The following is a 12,924-nucleotide window of genomic DNA, read 5'->3' as shown; positions in this document are numbered from 1 at the left end:
TTGCGTAGAAGCTTAACAGCTTGAGGGAGTGTTCGTCTCTGCCTGGATCTGCTAAGAAAGATTGGTTTTCCTGCAGATCTGAAGAGCAGTGGGCTTGAGAGTTGTATTTTCTAAGGCCAGCTGGGGAGTGGGCGTTTCTATCCCCAAACTACAAATAGTTTAAACGTTAAACATAATACACATTAAACCGCTTCAACAAAAGAGGAGACGATGAGCGTTCCTGTGGTTCAGAGCCCGGGCTCTGTGGTTAGACACACCTGATTTAGAATTCTGTTTCCATCACCGAGTAATAGCTCTGTGTCCTTGACCAAAGGCTTGGACTCGCTCAGCTCTGTTTCCCCATCTGTTATTACCCTCAAATGGGGACAATAATGATACCTATCTCCCATAGAGTTGTTATGAGAATTAAATACGGTAAGTCATGCCAGGTGTGTGGCACCTAGTAAGCCTCAGGAAGTGTTCGATTTTACAAACCCATCTAGGCACCAAGGTCATTCCATGGGAAGAAAACTGAATTTGAAAAGTCCCTCCAGTGGACCCAGCAATTTGTGTGTAACAGTAAGTATACTTCACCAACACTGAGAGAATCATGCTGAGAAATAATGAGCAGTTTGGTGAGAAAAAAGCAAGTAAGTTTGGGACAGGCCCAGAACATTCTGAAGGACTTGGATGGTGAGTGGATTTAAACAGAACTCAAGGCGTCTTGTTTCCAAAATGACTGTGCCATTTGGGGAATAATTTTTGACTCTCCCTAAAGATTTTCAGTTTTGTACGAGGACATTCCCTGTTTTAGTTTTTCCTCCATTTGTTTCTCCCTTCCCCCCAATCTCCCCAGTGGATTGCTTCTTCGCATCTTTCCATTTAAATTCTCATTTGAAAATAATAATGTGTGCAACTGTTCACTTGGTATTTTGGTCCAATATGCTCCACTTCAGACACGGGAATGCCTTCCTGTGAAACGTGTCACAGAAGGACAGGCAACGCCTCTCAGGACGGTGGTGGAAGAGATAAAACTTCATACATTAGGAATCTTCTTGACAGGCCTCACTAGGCCTGAGTCCAAGATGAAGCTGAGAAAAAATGAAAAGGGATTTGGCTGACAAAGCAGATGACAGGCAGGGAGAGCCAGTGAAAGGGAATTGGCCAATGGCAAAAGGGGAATTGGCAGGGCTTTGTGAACCCCTTGCTGAAAACCCATAAACCTCAGATTGTCCGTCTGGCGCATCGGTCCTCTGAGGCACATCGTTTTTGCCTGTGGAAGGTGCCTGCCAGGAAGCTGCACTTCAGGGGGCGCCTTTGGAAGAGTGGGTCGGGTCTGGATTGGTGCCCAACACCAAGTGGACGGGGATGAGAAGAAACCGCTTACAATGAGATCTCAGGGCCGGGAGATGGGGAGCCACTCCTGTGGCTGACACTTGTGAGTCAGAGTGATGGGAAAAGAAGTTGAGAAACAGAGGAAGAGGATGGGATGCTGGGGAGGGAGGAGGTGGGAAGTGGCGGTTTATTCAGTCAGAGACTGTCAGGGCCTGCCTTCTTCTGTGACGGGTCCCCCCCCTTGCAATTACTCATCCACTCTTTCGAAACTCAAGTCCACCTTCTTCCAGGTGAATAATCCACTCCTCTGGGTGTCCCGAATGAGCACTTACCCTCAGGAGTAAACTCTTTCCGGAGGAAAGTCTGTGTTTGCGTGCAGGACTGCCACGGGCTGAGCCGATGCCTGAGAGCAGGACTGATCCTCCTGTGGTGGGAGAGCAGGACCTTCTCTTAGAGCCCTCCAGGGCTTCCTGAGAGGCCTTTTCCTCTTGTCTTAGCGACGTACCTTTTGGTGCCAGGCATTCAGAACTCCACTTCCAGCCTTCTCTTGTGGGCCTCCCACTCAATTCTTTCCTTCCTGAGAGCTTCCTGGCTTATGACCCATATTTCCAGCTTCTCCCCTACCCAGATTTGCTTGACCGTGTTTCCTTTCCATGGAGAATTAGCAGGGAAAAGTGCGTGCTAAGGTGTTAATAAGCAGCAATAATTTGGTGTGATAAACTCAGAGCATAATGCCCTAACCGAGTGCTCCCTAACCTTTTCTCATGTCTGGCACACAACAGAAAATGATAATAACATTCTCATTGTTGCTGTTTAGTCCCTCCGTTGTGTCCAACTCTTTAGCCACCCCATGGACTATAGCCTGCCAGGCTCCTCTGTCTGTGGGATTTCCCAGGCAAGAATACTGGACTGGATTGCCATTTCCTTCTCCAGGGGGGCCTTCATGACCCAGGGACTGAACCCACGATTGGCAGGGGGTTTGTTTACCACTGGGCCGCCAGTGAAGCCCACCACTGAGGTAAATAAAAGTGAGAGACAACGGGTCACAGATGGCTTGGCCACAGTTCCACCCACACGTCCCCGTCAGCCCCACCTGTAAGGACTGAAGGACTTGGTATCTCCCTACTTGTGCAATCCTTTTGTGTACACCAGTTGGGAAGCTCTGTTTTAACCCAGTGGTTTTTCAGTGTCCTTCAATGAGCCTTAGCAGTTTGCAGATGGAGTAAGGAGTAAGGGGCTGACCAGATGGGTCATCTACTTCAGTTACAGCATCTCTGCTTTTTATCTGTTTTATTAGGCCTCTGAATAAAATTTGTTAATGGTTTCTTTCTTTTTTTTAAATTTTATTTATTTTTTGTATTTGGCTGCACTCAGTCTTCATGGCTGCGTGTGGGCTTTCTTATGCTGTGTGGGCTTCTCATTGCAGTGGCTTCTCTTGTTGAGAAGCACAGCCTCTAGGCACCCAGGTTTTGGTAGCTGCACTTCATGGGCTCTAGAGCACAGCCTCAACAGTTGTAGCACGTGGGCTTGGTTGCTCTGCAGCACGTGGGATCTTCCCGGACCAGGGATGGAAACTCTGCCCCCTGTATGGGCAGGCATACTCTTAACCACTAGACCACTAGGGAAGCCCCTACATTTTTATTAAATGGGAGAATGTTGGCAGCTTAAAGGAGTTAGGAAATCACAATCTTAAAACCAAAAAATAAAGTCTTTAACAGCTGAAGCTTGGGCAACCATGCCAGAGTAGTGAGGGACATAGTCTGAGGACAGAGAGGTTTTATGGAGCCCTTCGTCCACATCATTCAGGCAATATAGTTTATTCCATACTCACTTCCACACAAGCCTGCATATCTGTGCAGATCTTGCCCCTCTGGCTTTAGGGGGTTTGTCTCTTTCAAAAGCCTAATGCTTGGAAAAAAATCATCCTAACACCAGCTAGATGAATGCCAGAGATTGCCAATGTCTCAGCTTAGTGAAACCAAAAGCACAGTTACTGTTCTTGCCTTTGCTACCTTTTTTTTACTGCACCTTGATTTATTTCTGCCATTTTTTCAGAAGCCATGCAACATCTAGGAGATCAAAGCTGCTGAAAGAGAGCCTAGCAAAATGAAATGCATGTTGGTCAGCTGAGCTATTTCATAAGATTGAGGCATTGGTTCATTTACTATTTTATTGTATTATTTTGTTGTTATTACTTTACGTATTTCCACACCTGCCTCATTCCAAAAACGACTCAAAATGGGAAAGATTCTTTGAATCATGTTCTTCGGAAAGGATTTAATCTCAAAGTTTAGGTTACTTGGTGTTTGATGAATGACAGTTTCAAAACTACCAAGTTTTATGGTGAAATTATTTTAAGATTTCGTTTGCCTGATTTTAATTTCAAACCTTGTGTTAAAGTATCAATGAGAGTTACAGTTGTGTGTGTGTGTGCATGCATGTACCTGCGTGGTTTTTTTTTTTTTTTTTGTATTCCATATTGTTCTTGAAAGAGCTTGACATATCTTACAAAGAATTTGAGTCAACAAAAACAATAGTTTTATATTTGAGGGAGAATGTCTTTTAAAAACAATTAGACTTTTACCTTTCAGCCAGGATTCACCAGCAACATTTTTTCTGTTAATCAATGGAATTTTGATAACACACTTGAAATTTATGCTTCTTTACTGTTAGATGTTTCTCTACTAGAGTTTTTCAGCAACAGCAGAGGAAAGTGGAGGTGGAGAACTGAATCAAAGAACAGACTCATTTCTGTGACGCTTGACTCAAATTTTCTTTCTAAGGTTCTAAAATCTCTAAATACATGTGTACTATTTATTTTAGATACTTCTGGGTCAGTGGAATTCTAGTCCTCCAAATGAAAAGTTTTAGAAACAACCTAATCAAGATTTATTTCTTGTAAAACAAGTCATCTCCAGCAAAGAGAGCCTGTCCTTCCATGGGACTCAGCACCTACTGAAGTAAGATTCACAAAGCAAAAAGTCAGCTGGTCAAGACTTTTTTCTTGCTTCCAACTCTGTCTATACCTCAGTATAAGCGTTGTGATGTAGTTGTATACACAAGTTACTCTATCTTCTAAGAGCAGTTAGCTAGCATTTATTTATTTTATTTATTTATTTTAATTGGAGGCTAATTACTTTACAATATTGTAGTGGTTTTTGCCATATATTGACATGACTCAGCCATGGGTGTACATGTGTTCCCGATCCTGAACCCCGCTCCTGCCTCCTTCCCCATCCCATCCCTCAGGGTCATTCCGGTGCACCAGCCCTGAGCACCCTGTCTCATGCATTGAACCTGGACTGGTGATCTATTTCACATATAATAATGTACATGTCAATACCATGTTTTGGAGATCTACCCTCCAAAGGTGGTTAACCAATGGATGAAGAGCCCTCGCCAGAATCAACATCTTTAAGATGGTAACTTATTTATTTCATCAAAATATAATTAACTTACAATATTGTGTTGATTTCTGCTGTTCAGCAAAGTGATTCACTTATACATAAATACACATTCTCTTTTCATATTCTTTTCCATTATGGTTTACCACAGGATATATAATTCCCTGCACTATACCATAGGACCTGGATGTTTATGCATTCTATATATACTAGTTTGCATCTGCTAACCCCAAACTCCCAATCTATCCCTCCTTCATGTCACACCTCTTGGCAACCACAAGACTCTCTGTCTTTGAGTCTGTTTCTGCTTTGTAGATAAGTCATTTGTGTCATATTTTAGATTCCACGTATAAGTGATTTCATGTGGCATTTTTCTTCTCTTTCTGACTTACTTCAGTTAGTATGATAATCTCTGGGTCCATACATATTGCTGCAAATGGCATTATTACATTCCTTTTTATGGCTGAATAATATTCCATTGTGTGTGTGTGTATATCCTATCTTCTGTATCCATTCATCTGTCAATGAACATTTAGGTTGTTTCCATGCCTTGGCAATTGTGAATAGTGCTGCTGTGAACATAGGGGTGCAAATATCTTTCTGAATTAGAGTTTTGTCTAGATATATGCCCAGGATTGGGATTGCTGGATCATACAGCAATGTTATTTTTAGTTTTTGAGGAATTTCCACACTGTTTCCCACAGTGGCTGCACCAACTTACATTCCCACCAATGGTGTAGGAGGATTCCCTTTTCACCACACCCTCTATAACATTTGTTATTTGTAAACATTTCAGTGATGGCCATTCTGACTGGTGTGAGGTGGTATATCATTGAGTTTTGATTTGCATTTCTCTGATAATTGGAGATGTTGATCATCTTTCATATGCCTTTGGACATCTGTATGTCTTCTTTGGAGAAGCGTCTTTTTAGATTGTCTGCTTGTTTTTTGAATGGTTTGTTTGTTCTTTTGTTGTTGAGTTGTTTGTGGTATTTGTATGTTTTGAAAATTAATCCCTTGGTGGTCACATCATTTGCAAATATTTTCTTCCATTCCATAGGTTGTGTTTTATTTATAGTTTCCTTTGCTAGGTCACTTAGTATAATAAATAAAATTAACTATATGTACACCAGGAGGCCAATTGATTAGCATAGGAAATGTTTGAAATAGTTTTTAATTGGTGAGATGAATAGTATTCAAAAATGTGGCTGGTTAATAGTTTCATGCAAGAATGACTGCTATGTCCTGAATGAAGTATTAACACCTGGCAAGCTGACAAATGTCTGTATAGCCAAAGATATTATTTTTCCAGTAGTCATGTATGGATGTGAGAGTTGGACTAGAAAGAAAGCTGAGTGCTGAAGAATTGATGCTTTTGAACTGTGGTGTTGGAGAAGACTTTGAGAGTCCCTTGGATTGCAAGGAGATCCAACCAGTGCATCCTGAAGGAAATCAACCTTGAATATTCATTGGAAGGACTGAAACTGAAGCTGAAACCCCAATACTTTGGCCACCTGATGCAAAGACTGGATTCATTGGAAAAGACCCTGATGCTGGGAAAGATTGAGGGCAGGAGGAGAAGGGGATGATAGAGGATGAGATGGTTGGATGGCATCATCTGCTCAATGGATATGAATTTGAGCAAACTCAGGGAGATAGTGAAGGACAGGGAAGCCTGGCGTGCTGCAGTCCATGGGGTCACAAAGAGTCGGACATGACTAAGAGACTGAACAACAACAAATTGGCTTGGATGGATTCCCATTCCATGCAAATTTCAAATCCATGCTTCAAAGTCCAGAAAGGACTCACTTTCAAACACACAGAGTTTATTTATATAAAGATGGTAAACTTACGGTTATACTTTTCTTCCCTTAAAATTAAGGGTCTCTGGTTGCCTTACTTGTCCCTGAAGACCCTGCTACTGTGGTTTCTAGGATATTTTCTAAATCCTTATATATAAATTCTGGGACCCTGAGAGTTGACTGCTTGAGCACTAGCTGTGCTCCTTTTCTGTGCCATTTCCTTATAAAACATTGGGTTCTAAACAGGTTGCAGTAGAAATCTGGAGCCACTGAGGGAAGAGTGGAAACTGGGTAGAATGTTCCTCCACTGTGCGGGCTGTGATGGGAAGTTTTGAGGAGAGGTCCACTGCAGGATTTCTTTTGAGATGTTAGGCTTATCAAGTTTATTTTCAAAGAACACAATGCCATTCTGAGTTTTATTAGTATTTAAATAAGGGTTAACCACTGACTAATTGTGTCGGGGACAGGTCAAGCCAGAGCCTGCCTCGGGCAAGAGGTTGGAAAGATGACTAGAGCAATGAGGGGGAATTGAAAGGCCTGTAGAGAAGCATCAGCATAGAAGCATCAGCATTGAAGCATCAGCATTACTGGCAACAGTAATGGTTTTTGTTTTATTCTCCTCTCTGAACTAAGTGGAGCACTGAGGACCTTGAACAGGACCTTTGGCCTAGAGTGGATGAGCATCCTCCCCAGGGCTGCAGGGCACTGCATCAGAGAACCTCTACGGGGGCAGCACTCAGATTCAGATCTCAGTGAGACTCAGCTGCAGGGTTGTGCAGGCATCCAGGAACACCATCTCCTGCTTCTCACGTAAAGATTACTGCACATGCAAAGATAAGACCCCTTGGAAAAGACCCTGATGCTGAGAGGGATTAGGGGCAGGAGGAGAAGGGGACGACAGAGGATGAGATGGCTGGATGGCATCACCGACTCGATGGACATGAGTTTGGGTAGACACCGGGAGTTGGTGATGGACAGACAAGGAGGCCTGGCGTGCTGCAATTCATGGGGTCGCGAAGAGTCGGACACGACTGAGCGACTGAACTGAACTGAACTGAAAGATAAGGAACATTTCTCAAACAGTAATAAGGTCTTGAATACAAAAAAAGCAGCAAACCAGAACATTCCAACAAGAAAACAAGAACAGACTAGTGAGTCCAAAAGAATACAAGCCAAGTTTCACCAAGTTTTTATTGAGAACAAACTGGATGATTTTATGAGAATCCTAATGTATAATAATCATAATTGGATTATAATTATATTTAACATTTGGTCCTTGTTCCATATGTGATTCAGTCATTCTCTGTCATTTTGTCATTTTTATGAGATCTGGTCATGAAATTTCCATAAGCATCCTGGGTTTACTTATAGAGCATGACCTGGAATGGTTGTCTCCTCCCTGCTTATGGAAGTGAACATTCTGGGGACACTAGCTGAACAGACCTCAGGGCATTTATTTCTGGATCTTCATCATATCTCACATTCACCCATTTTAACTCTATTCAGAGAATTCCTCTCGTGGTCCTGACCAGTCTGAAAAGTAAATGACGAGTCACTTCAAATAGTGTGTGAATTTTATTAAAAGAGGAGATGAATCTTTAGATTGCCTTTGGGAAAGTTTCAAGCTGGGTGATTTCTGACCCAGATTGCTTCTCCTCCCTGAAACACCTGAAAGTATCCTATAGCTCAGCAATGTTTGGATCCTCACTTCAATTGCTTACGATTCAGTTGTACACTGGTGTGCCCAGTCTGAGACATCTGGGTGAATTCACACATCTGTGAAAACCCCAGGCCTTGCCTGATTTCTGCTGATTCTGAGTAACTGACACCCTCCTGGTCCTTCCTCCTGCCTCTGGCTTCCGGGTCCACGTGGGCTGTCTCTGCATCAGCCTCTCCCGACCCAGCAGTAATTCTCAGCCCTTTGCCATTTTATCCCCCAAACTCACTCTGTAAGCATTTCGTGAGTAATACATTGTACTGAAGGTTTGAGACTCACAGGTGAAGAGTGCATGGGTAGGTCATATTGCATCATTCAAGGTGTGACTAGGTCCCAGTAGTTCTCGTTCCTATTCCCTTTCCCGTCCTGTTGCCCCTGGAAGCTCCATGATCTGTTCCCTCCATTAGCCAAACTAACCCAGGTCCTCTTAGCTCCTAGCTCTACCCTACCACCAAGGATCCACAGAACAAAGTGTCATCTGTGTAAAAAGACCCGGGCTCCTTAGAAGATAGCTAGAAATATAATAACAGCAACAGCTCATTTGCATGTATTTACTAATGTATTGAGATCCAGTCTGAGTCTCTGCCTGCTTTGAAAGGCAGCACAATGTTTTAGGAAAGGAGCTGAATTTAGAGTCAGTTTCTTGGCGTTAGAGCCAGCAGCACCCCTCAGTAGCCATGTGGAAAAGTCCTGCCATCAGCTTTAATGTTCAGTTCAGTTCAGTTCAGTCACTTTCGTGTCCGACTCTTTTCGACCCCATGAATCGCAGCATGCCAGGCCTCCCTGTTTGAATGGGTGCAACCCATTTCAAACCTCAGTTCATCATCTGAAGAGTGAAGATGTTACGAATATTTTGAATTGTCATGCTGATTCAGATAGTTTTGAAATAGTTTTTGGAATAGTTTAAGCAGTGAACTCTGGAACACAAGAGCAGCAATGCCCGTGACATTCAGCTTTTCAAGACTGAGGAGGCTGCTGGCCTTTTGGGTGCGGTGTGTCCTGCATTGTGCAGAGATTCTAGGTAACACAGACTACTTCATTACATTCCAGATAACATGCCTGGCACAATGTGAGGATAAAGTATGTGGCCTCTGACCTTCCACCTTTCACACAAAATGGAGGTGGATTCATATATAGTGCAGATGATTCTTCAAAAAGAGTTTCCTCATTCTGTATTATTTTAGCCCTATCTTTGTTCGAAGGTGATAGTTTCTGTGGCATCCAATGGCGTCACCAAAATTTTAATTACAATCTTGAGCTTTCTTCTATAAGGAGTGCTTCCACTTAGGATATTTTTGTTTAATCTTTCAGTTGAAACTATATCATACCCCCCAGAAGACAAAAAGAAGGAGAAAAATTATGGAACAGAGGCCACAGGAATTTTCCACATGATGAAGATACAAGGAAGCAGATGATTCATGCATTGATCAGCTATTGATGTCAAGTATTAATAGTTGCCTTTTGTTTTAATCCATGTGAGTTATTTTCAGCTACTTCAGGATAGTCCATGATATTATACAAAAAGGAAGATGGTTTTTCCAGTAGTCATGTATGGGTGTGAGAGTTGGACTGTGAAGAAGGCTGAGCGCCAAAGAATTGATGCTTTTGAACTGTGGTGTTAGAGAAGACTTTTGAGAGTCCCTTGGACTGCAAGGAGATCCAACCAGTCCATGCTGAAGGAGATCAACCCTGGGATTTCTTTGGAAGGAATGATGCTAAAGCTGAAACTCCAGTACTTTGGCCACCTCATGTGAAGAGTTGACTCACTGGAAAAGACTCTGATGCTGGGAGGGATTGGGGGCGAGAGGAGAAGGGGACGACAGAGGATGAGATGGCTGGATGGCATCACCGACTCGATGGACATGAGTCTGAGTGAACTCCGGGAGTTGGTGATGAACAGGGAGGCCTGGCGTGCTGCGATTCATGGGGTCACAAAGAGTCGGACACGAAAGTGACTGAACTGAACTGAACTGAACATTAAAGCTGATGGTAGGATTGTATGCATGATGTCCACAAAACAAAAAGCAATTTAAGTCATCTATTCTCAAAGATTGCTAATCATACTACAGAGAAAATTACAATATTTAAAATATATCATTATCAATGAAATAATCTTCCTTAGATTATTACAGGTAAAATATAGAATTTTAAACTTTCATTTTAAAAACAAATTTTATTTTAAAATTTTAGAATTTTTTCAATGGAAATTATAAAGGTAAATGATAAAGAAAATTTTACATTCAGGTAATATGTCTTAAAACATTATGAAAAATAGTTTTTATTTTGAAAATGATGTCAGGAAAGAGTAGCTGAATTCCCCTAAAACTGTAAGTTCTAGTTATGCAATTATCATTTTGGTAGCATTAATAAGCAAACACATTTACAGTTTAACACTGCAGCTATCTGTCAAGTAATTAGGAAGAATAAATGTTTCATGTGCATTAGGTTGAACATTACTTACACATATTTTTAAATATGGAGTTCTTTCATTTAATTTTTTGATAATTTGGACTGCACACTTAAGTCGTATTGTAATACTTTAAAACCATTTAGAAACATTTTCCTTACCGTCTAGCCTTGTAAACCCATTCTAATGCCTTTACCGATAGTCACTGTAACCAAATGAAATCAGTATTTTTTGGCCTTAATGTGAAGTTTAAAACTTCATATATTCAAAGCTGTGATGAAGTGACTCCATGTTTCCATTTGTTTATATGGTCTGAAATCACAGTTCTGTACAGTGGTCATGTTTTTTCTCTCCACAAAATATATGCTGACAGATGAAAAGAACTGGCTTTTGAAATTCATCTTGACATATTGAACAAATATCATCTGCATCTGAACACTGTCTCTTGCTGGTAGCCACTCCATAACTTGGTCATGTAAAAAATATTGGCAAAACCTGTCTGAAAATTCTTAGATGTCAAAAAAAGTCCAAAAGGTTTAGTATGAGGTAGAACAAAACCAGCAATATTCCAAGAATCTATCTAATTATGTTACTAAACTCCGCATAGCTTATAAGGTAATGAAACCAAACTGGTATGGGAACAAAAGTTTGATAATACTGACACAATTCTTCTAAGAGCATATACCAGTAATTCTAGGATTTAAAAGCCATGATGAAAGAAGGCATTTTAAGTAAATAGGCATTTTAAGCCCATGAAGAGGAATGTCAGAATGAAGCCTGTAATTCCAACGAATCAAAGTACTTCCCAGAAACTCTAATGGACTATAGTAGGAGTTTTTAAAATTAAGCTGTAATGAAGTGACTGAGAATAAAATATGCAATATGAAAGAATGGAAAATCCTGCTAAGACTGTCAGTAATCAAACACACTAAATCTCTGAGCACCCTTCTCTTAGAAAAACCTGGTTTACAATGCTTTTATTTGCATATATGAAAGTTGTGAGCAGTCCAGTTCCAAGAGCAATTCTTGTTACATGCTGCATAACAAGTTTTACACCCAGAATCAAAATATATGGAAGCCTTTTTTGCAATCCCTCGAAGAGGTATTTGAATTCTGAGAAGGAGCTACAATGATCTCCATGTCCTGTGTTGGTTACATCAGGCTGCCTTGCTTCATTGTGGGAGTGACTCCATAACTGGCTGTGTACACATCCGTGGGAACAGCTATGGACTCCTGACCTTATAGTAATATCTCTGGAGCTTAGATTTTCAGCACACTCTTTAGGTATGGAGTTTATCTGAATATGAACATCTCCAGAATAAAAACAGGAAGCTTTTCCTGTCAATCTTGTTTGGACACATTGGGAGGCTCACATTGGGAGGCTGAGGCATCCTCACTGACTGCAGCTCCAGAAGGGCTGAGCAGTTGGCTAAAGTTGGTTTGCATGAGCCTTGAGATCCAGATTTCTTTACTTCTGGGTTCTGCCTCCTCTTGTGACATTGAGTGGACTGAGGCCCGGGCATTGACAGCAGGAACAGTGGGAGAGGCTGAACCCTGAGGCTGTCAGTCAGGACCATCACCATCAAACCCCACTACCAGCATCTCAGGCCTGCTTGGCAGCCCAAGTAGTTGTCTTTCCAATGCCAGTATTACCCAGTTTGGGCTTCCCAGGTGGCGCTAGTGCTAAAGAATCTGCCTGCCAACGCAGGAACTGTAAAAGATGCAGGTTCGATCCCTGGGTCAGGAAGATCCCCTGCAGGAGGGCATGGAAACCTACTCCAGTATTCTTGCCTGGAGAATCCCATGGAGAGAGCAGCCTGGCAGGCTACAGTCCATAGTGTCGCAAAGAGTCAGACACGGCCAACAGGACTTAGCACACAGATATACACGTTACCCAGTATAAATAACTATTGAGCTAAAGAAGTACAAATTTCACTACCTTTCCCATCCTTCTCCCTCAGTTCTTGATAAGCCACGTAGACATAAATAGGGCCCAGATCCCCAGCCCCCGGACCTCCAGGAGCAACACAGCTGTGATCCTCTAGCTCTCCATCTGCCCATCATGTTGTGGAGAGGCCTACCATCTGTAGACCCGACTCCTGGTTTACTCTCCGGTCCCCCACCTCCACTCTGCCTTTATTCTCAAGCATAGACTCGTGGCTACTCTTCCTACCATGGAGGGAGTCCAGGTGAGGTCGGGTAGGAGGATGAGTACGTATTGCCCTGGGCCAGAAGCTAGATGACAATGTGCATTCCTCCCACTGACTGCATTCCCAGGAT

The 12,924-nt window shown here is 42.2% G+C and overlaps 1 pseudogene; it reads right to left on the bottom strand.

Annotated features, from left to right (window-relative positions):
- Positions 1-10,846: 10,846 nt before the first annotated feature.
- On the bottom strand, positions 10,847-12,182 carry LOC120879394 (annotated as a pseudogene).
- Positions 12,183-12,924: the final 742 nt, after the last annotated feature.

Source organism: Oryx dammah, unplaced genomic scaffold, assembly GCF_014754425.2.
Source record: "Oryx dammah isolate SB20612 unplaced genomic scaffold, SCBI_Odam_1.1 HiC_scaffold_20, whole genome shotgun sequence".
Classification (NCBI taxonomy): Eukaryota; Metazoa; Chordata; class Mammalia; order Artiodactyla; family Bovidae; genus Oryx; species Oryx dammah.
This window is presented reverse-complemented; position numbering and strand designations above follow the sequence as displayed.